This window comes from Symphalangus syndactylus, chromosome 24, assembly GCF_028878055.3.
Source record: "Symphalangus syndactylus isolate Jambi chromosome 24, NHGRI_mSymSyn1-v2.1_pri, whole genome shotgun sequence".
NCBI classification, from domain to species: Eukaryota; Metazoa; Chordata; class Mammalia; order Primates; family Hylobatidae; genus Symphalangus; species Symphalangus syndactylus.
The window spans coordinates 707,377-734,023 of NC_072446.2; positions in this window are offsets into that span (position 1 = coordinate 707,377).

Consider the following 26,647-nt stretch of genomic DNA (forward strand, 5'->3'; position numbering starts at 1 on the left):
CCTCTTAGCGCTCAGAATGTCCAATTGCAGTTTCTACAGAAAGAGTGTTTCAGAACGGCTCAATCAAAAGTAAGGTTCATCTCTGTTAGTTGAATGCACAGAACAGGAAGAAGTTTCATACAATGCTTCTGTATAGTTTATATTTGAACATATTCTTTTTTCCACTATTACCCACTTAGCGCTACGAATGTCCAGTTGCATTTTCTACAGACAGAGTGTTTCAAAACTGCTCAATCAAAAGTATGGCTTAACTCTGTTAGCTGAATGCTCAGATCAGAAAGAAGTTTCACAGAATGCTTCTGTGTAGTTTATATTTGAATATATTCCTTTTTCCACTACTACGCTCTTAGCGCTCCAAATGTCCAGTTGCATTTTCTACAGAAAGAGTGTTCAGATCTGCTCAATCAAAAGTATGGTTTAACTTTGTTAGCTGAATGCACAGATCAGAAAGAAGTTTCACCGAATGATTCTGTGTAGTTTATATTTGAAGACATTCCTTTTTCCACTATTACCCTCTTAGCGCTCCGAATCTCCACTTGCATTTTCTACAAAAAGAGTGTTTCATAACTGCTCAATCAAAAATATGTTTTATCTCTGTTAACTGAATTTACAGATCAGAAATAAGTTTCACAGAATGCATCTGTGTAGTTTTTATTTGAAGATATTCTTTTTCCCAATGTAGGCCTCTTATCGCTTAGCATGTCCAATTGCAGTTTCTACAGAAAGAGTGTTTCAGAACGGCTCAATCAAAAGTGAGGTTCAACTCTGTTAGTTGAATGCACAGAACAGAAAGAATTTTCACAGAATGCTACTGTGTACTTTATATTTGAATATATTCCTTTTTCCACTATTACCCTCTTAGCGCTCCGAATGTCCACTTGCATTTTCTGCAGAAAGAGTGTTCAGAACTGCGCAATCAAAAGTATGGTTTAACTCTGTTAGCTTAATGACCATATCAGAAATAAGTTTCACACAATGCTTCTGTGTAGTTTTTATTTGAAGATATTATTTTTCCCAATATAGGCCTCTTAGCGCTCAGAATGTCCAATTGCAGTTTCTACAGAAAGAGTGTTTCAGAAAGGCTCAATCCAATGTAAGGTTCAACTCTGTTAGTTGAATGCACAGAACAGAAAAAAGTTTCATACAATGCTTCTGTGTAGTTTATATTGGAACATATTCTTTTTTCCACTATTACCCACTTAGCGCTACGAATGTCCAGTTGCATTTTCTACAGACAGAGTGTTTCAAAACTGCTCAGTCAAAAGTATGGTTTAACTCTGTTAGCTGAATGCTCAGATCAGAAAGAAGTTTCACAGAATGCTTCTGTGTAGTTTATATTTGAATATATTCCTTTTTCCACTACTACTCTGTTAGCGCTCCAAATGTCCAGTTGCATTTTCTACAGAAAGAGTGTTCAGATCTGCTCAATCAAAAGTATGGTTTAACTCTGTTAGCTGAATGCACAGATCAGAAAGAAGTTTCACAGAATGATTCTGTGTAGTTTATATTTGGAGACATTCCTTTTTCCACTATTACCCTCCTAGCGCTCCGAATCTCCACTTGCATTTTCTACAGAAAGCGTGTTTCAGAACGGCTCAATCAAAACTAAGGTTCAGCTCTTTTAGTTGAACAAACAGAACAGAAAGAAGTTTCACACAATTCTTCTGTGTAGTTTTTATTTGTAGACATTCTTTTTCCCAATATAGGCCTCTTAGCACTCAGAATGTCCAATTGCAGTTTCTACAGAAAGAGTGTTTCAGAACGGCTCAATCAAAAGTAAGGTTCAACTCTGTTAGTTGAATGCACAGAACAGAAAGAAGTTTCATACAATGCTTCTGTGTAGTTTATATTTGAACATATTCTTTTTTCCACTATAACCCACTTAGCGCTACGAATATCCAGTTGCATTTTCTACATACAGAGTGTTTCAAAACTGCTCAATCAAAAGTATGGTTTAACTCTGTTAGCTGAATGCTCAGATCAGAAAGAAGTTTCACAGAATGCTTCTGTGTAGTTTATATTTGAATATATTCCTTTTTCCACTACTACGCTCTTAGCGCTCCAAATGTCCAGTTGCATTTTCTACAGAAAGAGTGTTCAGATCTGCTCAATCAAAAGTATGGTTTAACTCTGTTAGCTGAATGCACAGATCAGAAAGAAGTTTCACCGAATGATTCTGTGTAGTTTATATTTGAAGACATTCCTTTTTCCACTATTACCCTCTTAGCGCTCCGAATCTCCACTTGCATTTTCTACAGAAAGAGTGTTTCAGAACGGCTCAATCAAAACTAAGGTTCAGCTCTTTTAGTTGAACAAACAGAACAGAAAGAAGTTTCACACAATTCTTCTGTGTAGTTTTTATTTGTAGACATTCTTTTTCCCAATATAGGCCTCTTAGCGCTCAGAATGTCCAATTGCAGTTTCTACAGAAAGAGTGTTTCAGAACGGCTCAATCTAAAGTAAGGTTCAACTCTGTTAGTTGAATGCACAGAACAGGAAGAAGTTTCATACAATGCTTCTGTGTAGTTTATATTTGAACATATTCTTTTTTCCACTATTACCCACTTAGCGCTACGAATTTCCAGTTGCATTTTCTACAGACAGGTGTTTCAAAACTGCTCAATCTAAAGTATGGTTTAACTCTGTTAGCTGAATGCTCAGATAAGAAAGAAGTTTCACAGAATGCTTCTGTGTAGTTTATATTTGAATATATTCCTTTTTCCACTACTACGCTCTTAGCGCTCCAAATGTCCAGTTGCATTTTCTCCAGAAAGAGTGTTCAGATCTGCTCAATCAAAAGTATGGTTTAACTCTGTTAGCTGAATGCACAGATCAGAAAGAAGTTTCACCGAATGATTCTGTGTAGTTTATATTTGAAGACATTCCTTTTTCCACTATTACCCTCTTAGCGCTCCGAATCTCCACTTGCATTTTCTACAAAAAGAGTGTTTCATAACTGCTCAATCAAAAATATGTTTAATCTCTGTTAACTGAATTTACAGATCAGAAATAAGTTTCACAGAATGCATCTGTGTAGTTTTTATTTGAAGATATTCTTTTTCCCAATGTAGGCCTCTTAGCGCTTAGCATGTCCAATTGCAGTTTCTACAGAAAGAGTGTTTCAGAACGGCTCAATCAAAAGTAAGGTTCAACTCTGTTAGTTGAATGCACAGAACAGAAAGAATTTTCACAGAATGCTACTGTGTACTTTATATTTGAATATATTCCTTTTTCCACTATTACCCTCTTAGCGCTCCGAATGTCCACTTGCATTTTCTGCAGAAAGAGTGTTCAGAACTGCGCAATCAAAAGTATGGTTTAACTCTGTTAGCTTAATGAACATATCAGAAATAAGTTTCACACAATGCTTCTGTGTAGTTTTTATTTGAAGATATTATTTTTCCCAATATAGGCCTCTTAGCGCTCAGAATGTCCAATTGCAGTTTCTACAGAAAGAGTGTTTCAGAAAGGCTCAATCCAATGTAAGGTTCAACTCTGTTAGTTGAATGCACAGAACAGAAAAAAGTTTCATACAATGCTTCTGTGTAGTTTATATTTGAACATATTCTTTTTTCCACTATTACCCACTTAGCGCTACGAATGTCCAGTTGCATTTTCTACAGACAGAGTGTTTCAAAACTGCTCAATCAAAATTATGGTTTAACTCTGTTAGCTGAATGCTCAGATCAGAAAGAAGTTTCACAGAATGCTTCTGTGTAGTTTATATTTGAATATATTCCTTTTTCCACTACTACTCTCTTAGCGCTCCAAATGTCCAGTTGCATTTTCTACAGAAAGAGTGTTCAGATCTGCTCAATCAAAAGTATGGTTTAACTCTGTTAGCTGAATGCACAGATCAGAAAGAAGTTTCACAGAATGATTCTGTGTAGTTTATATTTGGAGACATTCCTTTTTCCACTATTACCCTCTTAGCGCTCCGAATCTCCACTTGAATTTTCTACAGAAAGAGTGTTTCAGAACGGCTCAATCAAAACTAGGGTTCAACTCTTTTAGTTGAACAAACAGAACAGAAAGATGTTTCACACAATTCTTCTGTGTAGTTTTTATTTGTAGACATTCTTTTTCCCAATATAGGCCTCTTAGCGCTCAGAATGTCCAATTGCAGTTTCTACAGAAAGAGTGTTTCAGAACGGCTCAATCAAAAGTAAGGTTCATCTCTGTTAGTTGAATGCACAGAACAGGAAGAAGTTTCATACAATGCTTCTGTATAGTTTATATTTGAACATATTCTTTTTTCCACTATTACCCACTTAGCGCTACGAATGTCCAGTTGCATTTTCTACAGACAGAGTGTTTCAAAACTGCTCAATCAAAAGTATGGCTTAACTCTGTTAGCTGAATGCTCAGATCAGAAAGAAGTTTCACAGAATGCTTCTGTGTAGTTTATATTTGAATATATTCCTTTTTCCACTACTACGCTCTTAGCGCTCCAAATGTCCAGTTGCATTTTCTACAGAAAGAGTGTTCAGATCTGCTCAATCAAAAGTATGGTTTAACTTTGTTAGCTGAATGCACAGATCAGAAAGAAGTTTCACCGAATGATTCTGTGTAGTTTATATTTGAAGACATTCCTTTTTCCACTATTACCCTCTTAGCGCTCCGAATCTCCACTTGCATTTTCTACAAAAAGAGTGTTTCATAACTGCTCAATCAAAAATATGTTTTATCTCTGTTAACTGAATTTACAGATCAGAAATAAGTTTCACAGAATGCATCTGTGTAGTTTTTATTTGAAGATATTCTTTTTCCCAATGTAGGCCTCTTATCGCTTAGCATGTCCAATTGCAGTTTCTACAGAAAGAGTGTTTCAGAACGGCTCAATCAAAAGTGAGGTTCAACTCTGTTAGTTGAATGCACAGAACAGAAAGAATTTTCACAGAATGCTACTGTGTACTTTATATTTGAATATATTCCTTTTTCCACTATTACCCTCTTAGCGCTCCGAATGTCCACTTGCATTTTCTGCAGAAAGAGTGTTCAGAACTGCGCAATCAAAAGTATGGTTTAACTCTGTTAGCTTAATGACCATATCAGAAATAAGTTTCACACAATGCTTCTGTGTAGTTTTTATTTGAAGATATTATTTTTCCCAATATAGGCCTCTTAGCGCTCAGAATGTCCAATTGCAGTTTCTACAGAAAGAGTGTTTCAGAAAGGCTCAATCCAATGTAAGGTTCAACTCTGTTAGTTGAATGCACAGAACAGAAAAAAGTTTCATACAATGCTTCTGTGTAGTTTATATTGGAACATATTCTTTTTTCCACTATTACCCACTTAGCGCTACGAATGTCCAGTTGCATTTTCTACAGACAGAGTGTTTCAAAACTGCTCAGTCAAAAGTATGGTTTAACTCTGTTAGCTGAATGCTCAGATCAGAAAGAAGTTTCACAGAATGCTTCTGTGTAGTTTATATTTGAATATATTCCTTTTTCCACTACTACTCTGTTAGCGCTCCAAATGTCCAGTTGCATTTTCTACAGAAAGAGTGTTCAGATCTGCTCAATCAAAAGTATGGTTTAACTCTGTTAGCTGAATGCACAGATCAGAAAGAAGTTTCACAGAATGATTCTGTGTAGTTTATATTTGGAGACATTCCTTTTTCCACTATTACCCTCCTAGCGCTCCGAATCTCCACTTGCATTTTCTACAGAAAGCGTGTTTCAGAACGGCTCAATCAAAACTAAGGTTCAGCTCTTTTAGTTGAACAAACAGAACAGAAAGAAGTTTCACACAATTCTTCTGTGTAGTTTTTATTTGTAGACATTCTTTTTCCCAATATAGGCCTCTTAGCACTCAGAATGTCCAATTGCAGTTTCTACAGAAAGAGTGTTTCAGAACGGCTCAATCAAAAGTAAGGTTCAACTCTGTTAGTTGAATGCACAGAACAGAAAGAAGTTTCATACAATGCTTCTGTGTAGTTTATATTTGAACATATTCTTTTTTCCACTATAACCCACTTAGCGCTACGAATATCCAGTTGCATTTTCTACATACAGAGTGTTTCAAAACTGCTCAATCAAAAGTATGGTTTAACTCTGTTAGCTGAATGCTCAGATCAGAAAGAAGTTTCACAGAATGCTTCTGTGTAGTTTATATTTGAATATATTCCTTTTTCCACTACTACGCTCTTAGCGCTCCAAATGTCCAGTTGCATTTTCTACAGAAAGAGTGTTCAGATCTGCTCAATCAAAAGTATGGTTTAACTCTGTTAGCTGAATGCACAGATCAGAAAGAAGTTTCACCGAATGATTCTGTGTAGTTTATATTTGAAGACATTCCTTTTTCCACTATTACCCTCTTAGCGCTCCGAATCTCCACTTGCATTTTCTACAAAAAGAGTGTTTCATAACTGCTCAATCAAAAATATGTTTTATCTCTGTTAACTGAATTTACAGATCAGAAATAAGTTTCACAGAATGCATCTGTGTAGTTTTTATTTGAAGATATTCTTTTTCCCAATGTAGACCTCTTAGCGCTTAGCATGTCCAATTGCAGTTTCTCCAGAGAGAGTGTTTCAGAACGGCTCAATCAAAAGTAAGGTTCAACTCTGTTAGTTGAATGCACAGAACAGAAAGAATTTTCACAGAATGCTACTGTGTAGTTTATATTTGAATATATTCCTTTTTCCACTATTACCCTCTTAGCGCTCCGAATGTCCACTTGCATTTTCTACAGAAAGAGTGTTCAGAACTGCGCAATCAAAAGTATGGTTTAACTCTGTTAGCTTAATGAACATATCAGAAATAAGTTTCACACAATGCTTCTGTGTAGTTATTATTTGAAGATATTATTTTTCCCAATATAGGCCTCTTAGCGCTCAGAATGTCCAATTGCAGTTTCTACAGAAAGAGTGTTTCAGAAAGGCTCAATCAAAAGTAAGGTTCAACTCTGTTAGTTGAATGCACAGAACAGAAAGGTGTTTCATACAATGCTTCTGTGTAGTTTATAATTGAACACATTGTTTTTTCCACTATTACCCACTTAGCGCTACGAATGTCCAGTTGCATTTTCTACAGAGTGTTTCAAAACTGCTCAATCAAAAGTATTGTTTAACTCTGTTAGCTGAATGCTCAGATCATAAAGAAGTTTCACAGAATGCTTCTGTGTAGTTTATATTTGAATATATTCCTTTTTCCACTACTACTCTCTTAGCGCTCCCAATGTCCAGTTGCATTTTCTACAGAAAGAGTGTTCAGATCTGCTCAATCAAAAGTGTGGTTTAAATCTGTTAGCTGAATGCACAGATCAGAAAGAAGTTTCACAGAATGATTCTGTGTAGTTTATATTTGGAGACATTCCTTTTTCCACTATTAACCTCTTAGCGCTCCGAATCTCCACTTGCATTTTCTACAGAAAGAGTGTTTCAGAACGGCTCAATCAAAACTAAGGTTCAACTCTTTTAGTTGAACAAACAGAACAGAAAGAAGTTTCACACAATTCTTCTGTGTAGTTTTTATTTGTAGACATTCTTTTTCCCAATATAGGCCTCTTAGCGCTCAGAATGTCCAATTGCAGTTTCTACAGAAAGAGTGTTTCAGAACGGCTCAATCAAAAGTAAGGTTCAACTCTGTTAGTTGAATGCACAGAACAGAATGAAGTTTCATACAATGCTTCTGTGTAGTTTATAGTTGAACATATTGTTTTTTCCACTATTACCCACTTAGCGCTACGAATGTCCAGTTGCATTTTCTACAGACAGAGTGTTTCAAAACTGCTCAATCAAAATTATGGCTTAACTCTGTTAGCTGAATGCTCAGATCAGAAAGAAGTTTCACAGAATGCTTCTGTGTAGTTTATATTTGAATATGTTACTTTTTCCACTACTACCCTCTTAGCGCTCCAAATGTCCAGTTGCATTTTCTACAGAAAGAGTGTTCAGATCTGCTCAATCAAAAGTATGGTTTAACTCTGTTAGCTGAATGCACAGATCAGAAAGAAGTTTCACCGAATGATTCTGTGTAGTTTATATTTGAAGACATTCATTTTTCCACTATTACCCTCTTAGCGCTCCGAATCTCCACTTGCATTTTCTACAAAAAGAGTGTTTCATAACTGCTCAATCAAAAATATGTTTTATCTCTGTTAACTGAATTTACAGATCAGAAATAAGTTTCACAGAATGCATCTGCGTAGTTTTTATTTGAAGATATTCTTTTTCCCAATGTAGGCCTCTTAGCGCTCAGAATGTCCAATTGCAGTTTCTACAGAAAGAGTGTTTCAGAACGGCTCAATCAAAAGTAAGGTTCAACTCTGTTAGTTGAATGCACAGAACAGAAAGAATTTTCACAGAATGCTACTCTGTAGTTTATATTTGAATATATTCCTTTTTCCATTATTACCCTCTTAGCGCTCCGAATGTCCACTTGCATTTTCTACAGAAAGAGTGTTCAGAACTGCGCAATCAAAAGTATGGTTTAACTCTGTTAGCTTAATGAACATATCAGAAATAAGTTTCACACAATGCTTCTGTGTAGTTTTTATTTGAAGATATTATTTTTCCTAATATAGGCCTCTTAGCGCTCAGAATGTCCAATTGCAGTTTCTACAGAAAGAGTGTTTGAGAAAGGCTCAATCCAAAGTAAGGTTCAACTCTGTTAGTTCAATGCACAGAACAGAAAGAAGTTTCATACAATGCTTCTGTGTAGTTTATATTTGAACATATTCTTTTTTCCACTATTACCCACTTAGCGCTACGAATGTCCAGTTGCATTTACTACAGACAGAGTGTTTCAAAACTGCTCAATCAAAAGTATGGTTTTACTCTGTTAGCTGAATGCTCAGATCAGAAAGAAGTTTCACAGAATGCTTCTGTGTAGTTTATATTTGAATATATTCCTTTTTCCACTACTACTCTCTTAGCGCTCCAAATGTCCAGTTGCATTTTCTACAGAAAGAGTGTTCAGATCTGCTCAATCAAAATTATGGTTTAACTCTGTTAGCTGAATGCACAGATCAGAAAGAAGTTTCACCGAATGATTCTGTGTAATTTATATTTGAAGACATTCCTTTTTCCACTATTACCCTCTTAGCGCTCCGAATCTCCACTTGCATTTTCTACAGAAAGAGTGTTTCAGAACGGCTCAATCAAAACTAAGGTTCAACTCTTTTAGTTGAACAAACAGAACAGAAAGAAGTTTCACACAATTCTTCTGTGTAGTTTTTATTTGTAGACATTCTTTTTCCCAATATAGGCCTCTTAGCGCTTAGCATGTCCAATTGCAGTTTCTACAGAAAGAGTGTTTCAGAACGGCTCAATCAAAAGTAAGGTTCAACTCTGTTAGTTGAATGCACAGAACAGAAAGAATTTTCACAGAATGCTACTGTGTAGTTTATATTTGAATATATTCCTTTTTCCACTATTACCCTCTTAGCGCTCCGAATGTCCACTTGCATTTTCTGCAGAAAGAGTGTTCAGAACTGCGCAATCAAAAGTATGGTTTAACTCTGTTAGCTTAATGAACATATCAGAAATAAGTTTCACACAATGCTTCTGTGTAGTTTTTATTTGAAGATATTATTTTTCCCAATATAGGCCTCTTAGCGCTCAGAATGTCCAATTGCAGTTTCTACAGAAAGAGTGTTTCAGAAAGGCTCAATCCAATGTAAGGTTCAACTCTGTTAGTTGAATGCACAGAACAGAAAAAAGTTTCATACAATGCTTCTGTGTAGTTTATATTGGAACATATTCTTTTTTCCACTATTACCCACTTAGCGCTACGAATGTCCAGTTGCATTTTCTACAGACAGAGTGTTTCAAAACTGCTCAATCAAAAGTATGGTTTAACTCTGTTAGCTGAATGCTCAGATCAGAAAGAAGTTTCACAGAATGCTTCTGTGTAGTTTATATTTGAATATATTCCTTTTTCCACTACTACTCTCTTAGCACTCCAAATGTCCAGTTGCATTTTCTACAGAAAGAGTGTTCAGATCTGCTCAATCAAAAGTATGGTTTAACTCTGTTATCTGAATGCACAGATCAGAAAGAGGTTTCACAGAATGATTCTGTGTAGTTTATATTTGGAGACATTCCTTTTTCCACTATTACCCTCTTAGCGCACCGAATCTCCACTTGCATTTTCTACAGAAAGAGTGTTTCAGAACGGCTCAATCAAAACTAAGGTTCAACTCTTTTAGTTGAACAAACAGAACAGAAAGAAGTTTCACACAATTCTTCTGTGTAGTTTTTATTTGTAGACATTCTTTTTCCCAATATAGGCCTCTTAGCGCTCAGAATGTCCAATTGCAGTTTCTACAGAAAGAGTGTTTCAGAACGGCTCAATCAAAAGTAAGGTTCAACTCTGTTAGTTGAATGCACAGAACAGGAAGAAGTTTCATACAATGCTTCTGTGTAGTTTATATTTGACCATATTCTTTTTTCCACTATTACCCACTTAGTGCTACGAATGTCCAGTTGCATTTTCTACAGACAGCGTGTTTCAAAACTGCTCAATCAAAAGTATGGCTTAACTCTGTTAGCTGAATGCTCAGATCAGAAAGAAGTTTCACAGAATGCTTCTGTGTAGTTTATATTTGAATATATTCCATTTTCCACTACTACGCTCTTAGCGCTCCAAATGTCCAGTTGCATTTTCTACAGAAAGAGTGTTCAGATCTGCTCAATCAAAAGTATGGTTTAACTCTGTTAGCTGAATGCACAGATCAGAAAGAAGTTTCACCGAATGATTCTGTGTAGTTTATATTTGAAGACATTCCTTTTTCCACTATTACCCTCTTAGCGCTCCGAATCTCCACTTGCATTTTCTACAAAAAGAGTGTTTCATAACTGCTAAATCAAAAATATGTTTTATCTCTATTAACTGAATTTACAGATCAGAAATAAGTTTCACAGAATGCATCTGTGTAGTTTTTATTTGAAGATATTCTTTTTCCCAATGTAGGCCTCTTAGCGCTTAGCATGTCCAATTGCAGTTTCTACAGAAAGAGTGTTTCAGAACGGCTCAATCAAAAGTAAGGTTCAACTCTGTTAGTTGAATGCACAAAACAGAAAGAATTTTCACAGAATGCTACTGTGTAGTTTATATTTGAATATATTCCTTTTTCCACTATTACCCTCTTAGCGCTCAGAATGTCCACTTGCATTTTCTGCAGAAAGAGTGTTCAGAACTGCGCAATCAAAAGTATGGTTTAACTCTGTTAGCTTAATGAACATATCAGAAATAAGTTTCACACAATGCTTCTGTGTAGTTTTTATTTGAATATATTATTTTTCCCAATAGAGGCCTCTTAGCGCTCAGAATGTCCAATTGCAGTTTCTACAGAAAGAGTGTTTCAGAAAGGCTCAATCCAAAGTAAGGTTCAACTCTGTTAGTTGAATGCACAGAACAGAAAAATGTTTCATACAATGCTTCTGTGTAGTTTATATTTGAACATATTCTTTTTTCCACTATTACCCACTTAGCGCTACGAATGTCCAGTTGCATTTTCTACAGACAGAGTGTTTCAAAACTGCTCAATCAAAAGTATGGTTTAACTCTGTTAGCTCAATGCTCAGATCAGAAAGAAGTTTCACAGAATGCTTCTGTGTAGTTTATATTTGAATATATTCCTTTTTCCACTACTACTCTCTTAGCGCTCCAAATGTCCAGTTGCATTTTCTACAGAAAGAGTGTTCAGATCTGCTCAATCAAAATTATGGTTTAACTCTGTTAGCTGAATGCACAGATCAGAAAGAAGTTTCACCGAATGATTCTGTGTAATTTATATTTGAAGACATTCCTTTTTCCACTATTACCCTCTTAGCGCTCCGAATCTCCACTTGCATTTTCTACAGAAAGAGTGTTTCAGAACGGCTCAATCAAAACTAAGGTTCAACTCTTTTAGTTGAACAAACAGAACAGAAAGAAGTTTCACACAATTCTTCTGTGTAGTTTTTATTTGTAGACATTCTTTTTCCCAATATAGGCCTCTTAGCGCTCAGAATGTCCAATTGCAGTTTCTACAGAAAGAGTGTTTCAGAACGGCTCAATCAAAAGTAAGGTTCAACTCTGTTAGTTGAATGCACAGAACAGAAAGAAGTTTCATACAATGCTTCTGTGTAGTTTATATTTGAACATATTCTTTTTTCCACTATTACCCACTTAGCGCTACGAATGTCCAGTTGCATTTTCTACAGACAGAGTGTTTCAAAACTGCTCAATCAAAAGTATGGCTTAACTCTGTTAGCTGAATGCTCAGATCAGAAAGAAGTTTCACAGAATGCTTCTGTGTAGTTTATATTTGAATATATTCCTTTTTCCACTACTACGCTCTTAGCGCTCCAAATGTCCAGTTGCATTTTCTACAGAAAGTGTGTTCAGATCTGCTGAATCAAAAGTATGGTTTAACTCTGTTAGCTGAATGCACAGATCAGAAAGAAGTTTCACAGAATGATTCTGTGTAGTTTATATTTGGAGACAATCCTTTTTCCACTATTACCCTCTTAGCGCTCCGAATCTCCACTTGCATTTTCTACAGAAAGAGTGTTTCAGAACGGCTCAATCAAAACTAAGGTTCAACTCTTTTTTTTGAACAAACAGAACAGGAAGAAGTTTCACACAATTCTTCTGTGTGGTTTTTATTTGTAGACATTCTTTTTCCCAATATAGGCCTCTTAGCGCTCAGAATGTCCAATTGCAGTTTCTACAGAAAGAGTGTTTCAGAACGGCTCAATCAAAAGTAAGGTTCAACTCTGCTAGTTGAATGCACAGAACAGAAAGAAGTTTCATACAATGCTTCTGTGTAGTTTATATTTGAACATATTCTTTTTTCCACTATTACCCACTTAGCGCTACGAATGTCCAGTTGCATTTTCTACAGACAGAGTGTTTCAAAACTGCTCAATCAAAAGTATGGTTTAACTCTGTTAGCTCAATGCTCAGATCAGAAAGAAGTTTCACAGAATGCTTCTGTGTAGTTTATATTTGAATATATTCCTTTTTCCACTACTACTCTCTTAGCGCTCCAAATGTCCAGTTGCATTTTCTACAGAAAGAGTGTTCAGATCTGCTCAATCAAAAGTATGTTTTAACTCTGTTATCTGAATGCACAGAACAGAAAGAAGTTTCACAGAATGATTCTGTGTAGTTTATGTTTGGAGACATTCCTTTTTCCACTATTACCCTCTTAGCGCTCCGAATCCCCACTTGCATTTTCTACAGAAAGAGTGTTTCAGAACGGCTCAATCAAAACTAAGGTTCAACTCTTTTATTTGAACAAACAAAACAGAAAGAAGTTTCACACAATTCTTCTGTGTAGTTTTTATTTGTAGACATTCTTTTTCCCAATATAGACCTCTTAGCGCTCAGAATGTCCAATTGCAGTTTCTACAGAAAGAGTGTTTCAGAACGGCTTAATCAAAAGTAAGGTTCAACTCTGTTAGTTGAATGCACAGAACAGAAAGAAGTTTCATACAATGCTTCTGTGTAGTTTATATTTGAACATATTCTTTTTTCCACTATTACCCACTTAGCGCTACGAATGTCCAGTTGCATTTTCTACAGACAGAGTGTTTCAAAACTGCTCAATCAAAATTATGGCTTAACTCTGTTAGCTGAATGCTCAGATCAGAAAGAAGTTTCACAGAATGCTTCTGTGTAGTTTATATTTGAATATGTTACTTTTTCCACTACTACCCTCTTAGCGCTCCAAATGTCCAGTTGCATTTTCTACAGAAAGAGTGTTCAGATCTGCTCAATCAAAAGTATGGTTTAACTCTGTTAGCTGAATGCACAGATCAGAAAGAAGTTTCACCGAATGATTCTGTGTAGTTTATATTTGAAGACATTCATTTTTCCACTATTATCCTCTTAGCGCTCCGAATCTCCACTTGCATTTTCTACAAAAAGAGTGTTTCATAACTGCTCAATCAAAAATATGTTTTATCTCTGTTAACTGAATTTACAGATCAGAAATAAGTTTCACAGAATGCATCTGCGTAGTTTTTATTTGAAGATATTCTTTTTCCCAATGTAGGCCTCTTAGCGCTCAGAATGTCCAATTGCAGTTTCTACAGAAAGAGTGTTTCAGAACGGCTCAATCAAAAGTAAGGTTCAACTCTGTTAGTTGAATGCACAGAACAGAAAGAATTTTCACAGAATGCTACTCTGTAGTTTATATTTGAATATATTCCTTTTTCCATTATTACCCTCTTAGCGCTCCGAATGTCCACTTGCATTTTCTACAGAAAGAGTGTTCAGAACTGCGCAATCAAAAGTATGGTTTAACTCTGTTAGCTTAATGAACATATCAGAAATAAGTTTCACACAATGCTTCTGTGTAGTTTTTATTTGAAGATATTATTTTTCCTAATATAGGCCTCTTAGCGCTCAGAATGTCCAATTGCAGTTTCTACAGAAAGAGTGTTTGAGAAAGGCTCAATCCAAAGTAAGGTTCAACTCTGTTAGTTCAATGCACAGAACAGAAAGAAGTTTCATACAATGCTTCTGTGTAGTTTATATTTGAACATATTCTTTTTTCCACTATTACCTACTTAGCGCTACGAATGTCCAGTTGCATTTACTACAGACAGAGTGTTTCAAAACTGCTCAATCAAAAGTATGGTTTAACTCTGTTAGCTGAATGCTCAGATCAGAAAGAAGTTTCACAGAATGCTTCTGTGTAGTTTATATTTGAATATATTCCTTTTTCCACTACTATTCTCTTAGCGCTCCAAATGTCCAGTTGCATTTTCTACAGAAAGAGTGTTCAGATCTGCTCAATCAAAAGTATGGTTTAACTCTGTTAGCTGAATGCACAGATCAGAAAGAAGTTTCACAGAATGATTCTGTGTAGTTTATATTTGGAGACATTCCTTTTTCCACTATTACCCTCTTAGCGCTCCGAATCTCCACTTGCATTTTCTACAGAAAGAGTGCTTCAGAACGGCTCAATCAAAACTAAAGTTCAACACTTTTAGTTGAACAAAGAGAACAGAAAGAAGTTTCACACAATTCTTCTGTGTAGTTTTTATTTGTAGACATTCTTTTCCCAATATAGGCCTCTTAGCGCTCAGAATGTCCAATTGCAGTTTCTACAGAAAGAGTGTTTCAGAACGGCTCAATCAAAAGTAAGGTTCAACTCTGTTAGTTGAATGCACAGAACAGAAAGAAGTTTCATACAACGCTTCTGTGTAGTTTATATTTGAACATATTCCTTTTTCCACTATTACCCACTTAGCGCTACGAATGTCCAGTTGCATTTTCTACAGACAGAGTGTTTCAAAACTGCTCAATCAAAAGTATGGTTTAACTCTGTTAGCTGAATGCTCAGATCAGAAAGAAGTTTCACAGAATGCTTCTCTGTAGTTTATATTTGAATATATTCCTTTTTCCACTACTACGCTCTTAGCGCTCCAAATGTCCAGTTGCATTTTCTACAGAAAGAGTGTTCAGATCTGCTCAATCAAAAGTATGGTTTAACTCTGTTACCTGAATGCACAGATCAGAAAGAAGTTTCACCGAATGATTCTGTGTAGTTTATATTTGAAGACAGTCCTTTTTCCACTATTACCCTCTTAGCGCTCCGAATCTCCACTTGCATTTTCTACAAAAAGAGTGTTTCATAACTGCTCAATCAAAAATATGTTTTATCTCTGTTAACTGAAATTACAGATCAGAAATAAGTTTCACAGAATGCATCTGTGTAGTTTTTATTTGAAGATATTCTTTTTCCCAATGTAGGCCTCTTAGCGCTTAGCATGTCCAATTGCAGTTTCTACAGAAAGAGTGTTTCAGAACGGCTCAATCAAAAGTAAGGTTCAACTCTGTTAGTTGAATGCACAGAACAGAAAGAATTTTCACAGAATGCTACTGTGTAGTTTATATTTGAATATATTCCTTTTTCCACTAGTACCCTCTTAGCGCTCCGAATGTCCACTTGCATTTTCTGCAGAAAGAGTGTTCAGAATTGCGCAATCAAAAGTATGCTTTAACTCTGTTAGCTTAATGAACATATCAGAAATAAGTTTCACACAATGCTTCTGTGTAGTTTTTATTTGAAGATATTATTTTTCCCAATATAGGCCTCTTAGCGCTCAGAATGTCCAATTGCAGTTTCTACAGAAAGAGTGTTTCAGAAAGGCTCAATCAAAAGTAAGGTTCAACTCTGTTAGTTGAATGCACAGAACAGAGAGAAGTTTCATACAATGCTTCTGTGTAGTTTATATTTGAACATATTCTTTTTTCCACTATTACCCACTTAGCGCTACGAATGTCCAGTTGCATTTTCTACAGACAGAGTGTTTCAAAACTGCTCAATCAAAAGTATGGTTTAACTCTGTTAGCTGAATGCTCAGATCAGAAAGAAGTTTCACAGAATGCTTCTGTGTAGTTTATATTTGAATATATTCCTTTTTCCACTATTACTCTCTTAGCGCTCCAAATGTCCAGTTGCATTTTCTACAGAAATAGTGATCAGATCTGCTCAATCAAAAGTATGGTTTAACTCTGTTAGCTGAATGCACAGATCCGAAAGAAGTTTCACAGAATGATTCTGTGTAGTTTATATTTGAACACATTCCTTTTTCCACTATTACCCTCTTAGCGCTCCGAATCTCCACTTGCATTTTCTACAAAAATAGTGCTTCATAACTGCTCAATCAAAAATATGTTTTATCTCTGTTAACTGAATTTACAGATCAGAAATAAGTTTCACAGAATGCATCTGTGTAGTTTTTATCTGAAGATATTCTTTTTCCCAATGTAGGCCTCTTAGCGCTTAGCATGTCCAATGCAGTTTCTACAGAAAGTGTGTTTCAGAACGGCTCAATCAAAAGTAAGGTTCAACTCTGTTAGTTGAATGCACAGAACAGAAAGAATTTTCACAGAATGCTATTGTGTAGTTTATATTTGAATATATTCCTTTTTCCAATATTACCCTCTTAGCGCTCCGAATGTCCACTTGCATTTTCTACAGAAAGAGTGTTCAGAACTGCGCAATCAAAAGTATGGTTTAACTCTGTTAGCTTAATGAACATATCAGAAATAAGTTTCACACAATGCTTCTGTGTAGTTTTTATTTGAAGATATTATTTTTCCCAATAGAGGCCTCTTAGCGCTCAGAATGTCCAATTGCCGTTTCTACAGAAAGAGTGTTTCAGAAAGGCTAAATCCAAAGTAATGTTCAACTCTGTTAGTTGAATGCACAGAACAGAAAGAAGTTTCATACAATGCTTCTGTGTAGTTTATATTTGAACATATTCTTTTTTCCACTATTACCCACTTAGTGCTACGAATGTCCAGTTGCATTTTCTACAGACAGAGTGTTTCAAAACTGCACAATCAAAAGTATGGTTTAACTCTGTTAGCTGAATGCTCAGATCAGAAAGAAGTTTCACAGAATGCTTCTGTGTAGTTTATATTTGAATATATTCCTTACTCCACTACTACTCTCTTAGCGCTCCAAATGTCCAGTTGCATTTTCTACAGAAAGAGTTTTCAGATGTGCTCAATCAAAAGTATGGTTTAACTCTGTTAGGTGAATGCACAGATCAGAAAGAAGTTTCACAGAATGATTCTGTGTAGTTTATATTTGGAGACATTCCTTTTTCCACTATTACCCTCTTAGCGCTCCGAATGTCCACTTGCATTTTCTACAGAAAGAGTGCTTCAGAACGGCTCAATCAAAACTAAAGTTCAACACTTTTAGTTGAACAAAGAGAACAGAAAGAAGTTTCACACAATTCTTCTGTGTAGTTTTTATTTGTAGACATTCTTTTTCCCAATATAGGCCTCTTAGCGCTCAGAATGTCCAATTGCAGTTTCTACAGAAAGAGTGTTTCAGAACGGCTCAATCAAAAGTAAGGTTCAACTCTGTTAGTTGAATGCACAGAACAGAAAGAAGTTTCATACAATGCTTCTGTGTAGTTTATATTTGAACATATTCTTTTTTCCACTATTACCCACTTAGCGCTACGAATGTCCAGTTGCATTTTCTACAGACAGAGTGTTTCAAAACTGCTCAATCAAAAGTATGGTTTAACTCTGTTAGCTGAATGCTCAGATCAGAAAGAAGTTTCACAGAATGCTTCTGTGTAGTTTATATTTGAATATATTCCTTTTTCCACTACTACGCTCTTAGCGCTCCAAATGTCCAGTTGCATTTTCTACAGAAAGAGTGTTCAGATCTGCTCAATCAAAAGTATGGTTTAACTCTGTTACCTGAATGCACAGATCAGAAAGAAGTTTCACCGAATGATTCTGTGTAGTTTATATTTGAAGACATTCCTTTTTCCACTATTACCCTCTTAGCGCTCCGAATCTCCACTTGCATTTTCTACAAAAAGAGTGTTTCATAACTGCTCAATCAAAAATATGTTTTATCTCTGTTAACTGAAATTACAGATCAGAAATAAGTTTCACAGAATGCATCTGTGTAGTTTTTATTTGAAGATATTCTTTTTCCCAATGTAGGCCTCTTAGCGCTTAGCATGTCCAATTGCAGTTTCTACAGAAAGAGTGTTTCAGAACGGCTCAATCAAAAGTAAGGTTCAACTCTGTTAGTTGAATGCACAGAACAGAAAGAATTTTCACAGAATGCTACTGTGTAGTTTATATTTGAATATATTCCTTTTTCCACTATTACCCTCTTAGCGCTCCGAATGTCCACTTGCATTTTCTGCAGAAAGAGTGTTCAGAATTGCGCAATCAAAAGTATGCTTTAACTCTGTTAGCTTAATGAACATATCAGAAATAAGTTTCACACAATGCTTCTGTGTAGTTTTTATTTGAAGATATTATTTTTCCCAATATAGGCCTCTTAGCGCTCAGAATGTCCAATTGCAGTTTCTACAGAAAGAGTGTTTCAGAAAGGCTCAATCAAAAGTAAGGTTCAACTCTGTTAGTTGAATGCACAGAACAGAGAGAAGTTTCATACAATGCTTCTGTGTAGTTTATATTTGAACATATTCTTTTTTCCACTATTACCCACTTAGCGCTACGAATGTCCAGTTGCATTTTCTACAGACAGAGTGTTTCAAAACTGCTCAATCAAAAGTATGGTTTAACTCTGTTAGCTGAATGCTCAGATCAGAAAGAAGTTTCACAGAATGCTTCTGTGTAGTTTATATTTGAATATATTCCTTTTTCCACTACTACGCTCTTAGCGCTCCAAATGTCCAGTTGCATTTTCTACAGAAAGAGTGTTCAGATCTGCTCAATCAAAAGTATGGTTTAACTCTGTTAGCTGAATGCACAGATCCGAAAGAAGTTTCACAGAATGATTCTGTGTAGTTTATATTTGAACACATTCCTTTTTCCACTATTACCCTCTTAGCGCTCCGAATCTCCACTTGCATTTTCTACAAAAAGAGTGCTTCATAACTGCTCAATCAAAAATATGTTTTATCTCTGTTAACTGAATTTACAGATCAGAAATAAGTTTCACAGAATGCATCTGTGTAGTTTTTATTTGAAGATATTCTTTTTCCCAATGTAGGCCTCTTAGCGCTTAGCATGTCCAATGCAGTTTCTACAGAAAGAGTGTTTCAGAACGGCTCAATCAAAAGTAAGGTTCAATTCTTTTAGTTGAATGCACAGAACAGAAAGAATTTTCACAGAATGCTACTGTGTAGTTTATATTTGAATATATTCCTTTTTCCACTATTAACCTCTTAGCGCTCCGAATGTCCACTTGCATTTTCTACAGCAAGAGTGTTCAGAACTGCGCAATTAAAAGTATGGTTTAACTCTGTTAGCTTAATGAACATATCAGAAATAAGTTTCACACAATGCTTCTGTGTAGTTTTTATTTGAAGATATTATTTTTCCCAATATAGGCCTCTTAGCGCTCAGAATGTCCAATTGCAGTTTCTACAGAAAGAGTGTTTCAGAACGGCTCAATCCAAAGTAAGGTTCAAATCTGTTAGTTGAATGCACAGAACAGAAAGAAGTTTCATACAATGCTTCTGTGTAGTTTATATTTGAACATATTCTTTTTTCCACTGTTACCCACTTAGAGCTAAGAATGTCCAGTTGCATTTTCTACAGACAGAGTGTTTCAAAACTTCTCAATCAAAAGTATGGTTTAACTCTGTTAGCTGAATGCTCAGATCAGAAAGAAGTTTCACAGAATGCTTCTGTGTAGTTTATATTTGAATATATTCCTTTTTCCACTACTACTCTCTTAGCGCTCCAAATGTCCAGTTGCATTTTCTACAGAAAGACTGTTCAGATCTGCTCAATCAAAAGTATGGTTTAACTCTGTTAGCTGAATGCACAGATCAGAAAGAAGTTTCACAGAATGATTCTGTGTAGTTTATATTTGGAGACATTCCTTTTTCCACTGTTACCCTCTTAGCGCTCCGAATCTCCACTTGCATTTTCTACAGAATGAGTGTTTCAGAACGGCTCAATCAAAACTAAGGTTCAACTCTTTTAGTTGAACAAACAGAACAGAAAGAAGTTTCACACAATTCTTCTGTGTAGTTTTTATTTGTAGACATTCTTTTTCCCAATAGAGGAGTCTTAGCGCTCAGAATGTCCAATTGCAGTTTCTACAGAAAGAGTGTTTCAGAACGGCTCAATCAAAAGTAAGGTTCAACTCTGTTAGTTGAATGCACAGAACAGAAAGAAGTTTCATACAATGCTTCTGTGTAGTTTATATTTGAACATATTCTTTTTTCCACTATTACCCACTTAGTGCTACGAATGTCCAGTTGCATTTTCTACAGACAGAGTGTTTCAAAACTGCACAATCAAAAGTATGGTTTAACTCTGTTAGCTGAATGCTCAGATCAGAAAGAAGTTTCACAGAATGCTTCTGTGTAGTTTATATTTGAATATATTCCTTACTCCACTACTACTCTCTTAGCGCTCCAAATGTCCAGTTGCATTTTCTACAGAAAGAGTTTTCAGATGTGCTCAATCAAAAGTATGGTTTAACTCTGTTAGGTGAATGCACAGATCAGAAAGAAGTTTCACAGAATGATTCTGTGTAGTTTATATTTGGAGACATTCCTTTTTCCACTATTACCCTCTTAGCGCTCCGAATGTCCACTTGCATTTTCTACAGAAAGAGTGCTTCAGAACGGCTCAATCAAAACTAAAGTTCAACACTTTTAGTTGAACAAAGAGAACAGAAAGAAGTTTCACACAATTCTTCTGTGTAGTTTTTATTTGTAGACATTCTTTTTCCCAATATAGGCCTCTTAGCGCTCAGAATGTCCAATTGCAGTTTCTACAGAAAGAGTGTTTCAGAACGGCTCAATCAAAAGTAAGGTTCAACTCTGTTAGTTGAATGCACAGAACAGAAAGAAGTTTCATACAATGCTTCTGTGTAGTTTATATTTGAACATATTCTTTTTTCCACTATTACCCACTTAGCGCTACGAATGTCCAGTTGCATTTTCTACAGACAGAGTGTTTCAAAACTGCTCAATCAAAAGTATGGTTTAACTCTGTTAGCTGAATGCTCAGATCAGAAAGAAGTTTCACAGAATGCTTCTGTGTAGTTTATATTTGAATATATTCCTTTTTCCACTACTACGCTCTTAGCGCTCCAAATGTCCAGTTGCATTTTCTACAGAAAGAGTGTTCAGATCTGCTCAATCAAAAGTATGGTTTAACTCTGTTACCTGAATGCACAGATCAGAAAGAAGTTTCACCGAATGATTCTGTGTAGTTTATATTTGAAGACATTCCTTTTTCCACTATTACCCTCTTAGCGCTCCGAATCTCCACTTGCATTTTCTACAAAAAGAGTGTTTCATAACTGCTCAATCAAAAATATGTTTTATCTCTGTTAACTGAAATTACAGATCAGAAATAAGTTTCACAGAATGCATCTGTGTAGTTTTTATTTGAAGATATTCTTTTTCCCAATGTAGGCCTCTTAGCGCTTAGCATGTCCAATTGCAGTTTCTACAGAAAGAGTGTTTCAGAACGGCTCAATCAAAAGTAAGGTTCAACTCTGTTAGTTGAATGCACAGAACAGAAAGAATTTTCACAGAATGCTACTGTGTAGTTTATATTTGAATATATTCCTTTTTCCACTATTACCCTCTTAGCGCTCCGAATGTCCACTTGCATTTTCTGCAGAAAGAGTGTTCAGAATTGCGCAATCAAAAGTATGCTTTAACTCTGTTAGCTTAATGAACATATCAGAAATAAGTTTCACACAATGCTTCTGTGTAGTTTTTATTTGAAGATATTATTTTTCCCAATATAGGCCTCTTAGCGCTCAGAATGTCCAATTGCAGTTTCTACAGAAAGAGTGTTTCAGAAAGGCTCAATCAAAAGTAAGGTTCAACTCTGTTAGTTGAATGCACAGAACAGAGAGAAGTTTCATACAATGCTTCTGTGTAGTTTATATTTGAACATATTCTTTTTTCCACTATTACCCACTTAGCGCTACGAATGTCCAGTTGCATTTTCTACAGACAGAGTGTTTCAAAACTGCTCAATCAAAAGTATGGTTTAACTCTGTTAGCTGAATGCTCAGATCAGAAAGAAGTTTCACAGAATGCTTCTGTGTAGTTTATATTTGAATATATTCCTTTTTCCACTACTACGCTCTTAGCGCTCCAAATGTCCAGTTGCATTTTCTACAGAAAGAGTGTTCAGATCTGCTCAATCAAAAGTATGGTTTAACTCTGTTAGCTGAATGCACAGATCCGAAAGAAGTTTCACAGAATGATTCTGTGTAGTTTATATTTGAACACATTCCTTTTTCCACTATTACCCTCTTAGCGCTCCGAATCTCCACTTGCATTTTCTACAAAAAGAGTGCTTCATAACTGCTCAATCAAAAATATGTTTTATCTCTGTTAACTGAATTTACAGATCAGAAATAAGTTTCACAGAATGCATCTGTGTAGTTTTTATTTGAAGATATTCTTTTTCCCAATGTAGGCCTCTTAGCGCTTAGCATGTCCAATGCAGTTTCTACAGAAAGAGTGTTTCAGAACGGCTCAATCAAAAGTAAGGTTCAATTCTTTTAGTTGAATGCACAGAACAGAAAGAATTTTCACAGAATGCTACTGTGTAGTTTATATTTGAATATATTCCTTTTTCCACTATTAACCTCTTAGCGCTCCGAATGTCCACTTGCATTTTCTACAGCAAGAGTGTTCAGAACTGCGCAATTAAAAGTATGGTTTAACTCTGTTAGCTTAATGAACATATCAGAAATAAGTTTCACACAATGCTTCTGTGTAGTTTTTATTTGAAGATATTATTTTTCCCAATATAGGCCTCTTAGCGCTCAGAATGTCCAATTGCAGTTTCTACAGAAAGAGTGTTTCAGAACGGCTCAATCCAAAGTAAGGTTCAAATCTGTTAGTTGAATGCACAGAACAGAAAGAAGTTTCATACAATGCTTCTGTGTAGTTTATATTTGAACATATTCTTTTTTCCACTGTTACCCACTTAGAGCTAAGAATGTCCAGTTGCATTTTCTACAGACAGAGTGTTTCAAAACTTCTCAATCAAAAGTATGGTTTAACTCTGTTAGCTGAATGCTCAGATCAGAAAGAAGTTTCACAGAATGCTTCTGTGTAGTTTATATTTGAATATATTCCTTTTTCCACTACTACTCTCTTAGCGCTCCAAATGTCCAGTTGCATTTTCTACAGAAAGACTGTTCAGATCTGCTCAATCAAAAGTATGGTTTAACTCTGTTAGCTGAATGCACAGATCAGAAAGAAGTTTCACAGAATGATTCTGTGTAGTTTATATTTGGAGACATTCCTTTTTCCACTGTTACCCTCTTAGCGCTCCGAATCTCCACTTGCATTTTCTACAGAATGAGTGTTTCAGAACGGCTCAATCAAAACTAAGGTTCAACTCTTTTAGTTGAACAAACAGAACAGAAAGAAGTTTCACACAATTCTTCTGTGTAGTTTTTATTTGTAGACATTCTTTTTCCCAATAGAGGAGTCTTAGCGCTCAGAATGTCCAATTGCAGTTTCTACAGAAAGAGTGTTTCAGAACGGCTCAATCAAAAGTAAGGTTCAACTCTGTTAGTTGAATGCACAGAACAGAAAGAAGTTTCATACAATGCTTCTGTGTAGTTTATATTTGAACATATTCTTTTTTCCACTATTACCCACTTAGCGCTACGAATGTCCAGTTGCATTTTCTACAGACAGAGTGTTTCAAAACTGCTCAATCAAAAGTATGGTTTAACTCTGTTAGCTGAATGCTCAGATCAGAAAGAAGTTTCACAGAATGCTTCTGTGTAGTTTATATTTGAATATATTCCTTTTTCCACTACTACGCTCTTAGCGCTCCAAATGTCCAGTTGCATTTTCTACAGAAAGAGTGTTCAGATCTGCTCAATCAAAAATATGGTTTAACTCTGTTAGCTGAATGCACAGATCAGAAAGAAGTTTCACCGAATGATTCTGTGTAGTTTATATTTGAAGACATTCCTTTTTCCACTATTACCCTCTTAGCGCTCCGAATCTCCACTTTCATTTTCTACAAAAACAGTGTTTCATAACTGCTCAATCAATATGTTTTGTCTCTGTTAACTTAATTTACAGATCAGAAATAAGTTTCACAGAATGCATCTGTGTAGTTTTTATTTGAACATATTCTTCTTCCCAATGTAGGCCTCTTAGCGCTTAGCATGTCCAATTGCAGTTTCTACAGAAAGAGTGTTTCAGAACGGCTCAATCAAAAGTAAGGTTCAACTCTGTTAGTTGAATGCACAGAACAGAAAGAATTTTCACAGAATGCTACTGTGTAGTTTATATTTGAATATATTCCTTTTTCCACTATTACCCTCTTAGCACTCCGAATGTCCACTTGCATTTTCTACAGAAAGAGTGGTCAGAACTGCGCAATCAAAAGTATGGTTTAACTCTGTTAGCTTAATGAACATATCAGAAATAAGTTTCACACAATGCTTCTGAGTAGTTTTTATTTGAAGATATTATTTTTCCCAATGTAGGCCTCTTAGCGCTCAGAATGTCCAATTGCAGTTTCTACAGAAAGAGTGTTTCAGAACGGCTCAATCCAAAGTAAGGTTCAACTCTGTTAGTTGAATGCACAGAACAGAAAGAAGTTTCATACAATGCTTCTGTGTAGTTTATATTTGAACATATTCTTTTTTCCACTATTACCCACTTAGCGCTACGAATGTCCAGTTGCATTTTCTACAGACAGAGTGTTTCAAAACTGCTCAATCAAAAGTATGGTTTAACTCTGTTAGCTGAATGCTCAGATCAGAAAGAAGTTTCACAGAATGCTTCTGTGTAGTTTATATTTGAATATATTCCTTTTTCCACTACTACTCTCTTAGCGCTCCAAATGTCCAGTTGCATTTTCTACAGAAAGAGTGTTCAGATCTGCTCAATCAAAAGTATGGTTTAACTCTGTTAGCTGAATGCACAGATCAGAAGGAAGTTTCACAGAATGATTCTGTGTAGTTTATATTTGGAGACATTCCTTTTTCCACTATTACCCTCTTAGCGCTCCGAATCTCCACTTGCATTTTCTACAGAAAGAGTGTTTCAGAACGGCTCAATCAAAACTAAGGTTCAACTCTTTTAGTTGAACAAACAGAACAGAAAGAAGTTTCACACAATTCCTCTGTGTAGTTTTTATTTGTAGACATTCTTTTTCCCAATAGAGGCCTCTTAGCGCTCAGAATGTCCAATTGCAGTTTCTACAGAAAGAGTGTTTGAGAACGGCTCAATCAAAAGTAAGGTTCAACTCTGTTAGTTGAATGCACAGAACAGAAAGAAGTTTCATACAATGCTTCTGTGTAGTTTATATTTGAACATATTCTTTTTTCCACTATTACCCACTTAGCGCTACGAATGTCCAGTTGCATTTTCTACAGACAGAGTGTTTCAAAACTGCTCAATCAAAAGTATGGTTTAACTCTGTTAGCTGAATGCTCAGATCAGAAAGAAGTTTCACAGAATGCTTCTGTGTAGTTTATATTTGAATATATTCCTTTTTCGACTACTACGCTCTTAGCGCTCCAAATGTCCAGTTGCATTTTCTACAGAAAGAGTGTTCAGATCTGCTCAATCAAAACTATGGTTTAACTCTCTTAGCTGAATGCACAGATCAGAAAGAAGATTCACCGAATGATTCTGTGTAGTTTATATTTGAAGACATTCCTTTTTCCACTATTACCCTCTTAGCGCTCCGAATCTCCACTTGCATTTTCTACAAAAAGTGTGTTTCATAACTGCTCAATCAAAAATATGTTTTATCTCTGTTAACTGAATTTACAGATCAGAAATAAGTTTCACAGAATGCATCTGTGTAGTTTTTATTTGAAGATATTCTTCTTCCCAATGTAGGCCTCTTAGCGCTTAGCATGTCCAATTGCAGTTTCTACAGAAAGAGTGTTTCAGAACTTCTCAATCAAAAGTAAGGTTCAACTCTGTTAGTTGAATGCACAGAACAGAAAGAATTTTCACAGAATGCTACTGTGTAGTTTATATTTGAATATATTCCTTTTTCCACTATTACCCTCTTAGCGCTCCGAATGTCCACTTTCATGTTCTACAGAAAGATTGTTCAGAACTGCGCAATCAAAAGTATGGTTTAACTCTGTTAGCTTAATGAACATATCAGAAATAAGTTTCACACAATGCTTCTCTGTAGTTTTTATTTGAAGATATTATTTTTCCCAATATAGGCCTCTTAGCGCTCAGAATGTCCAATTGCAG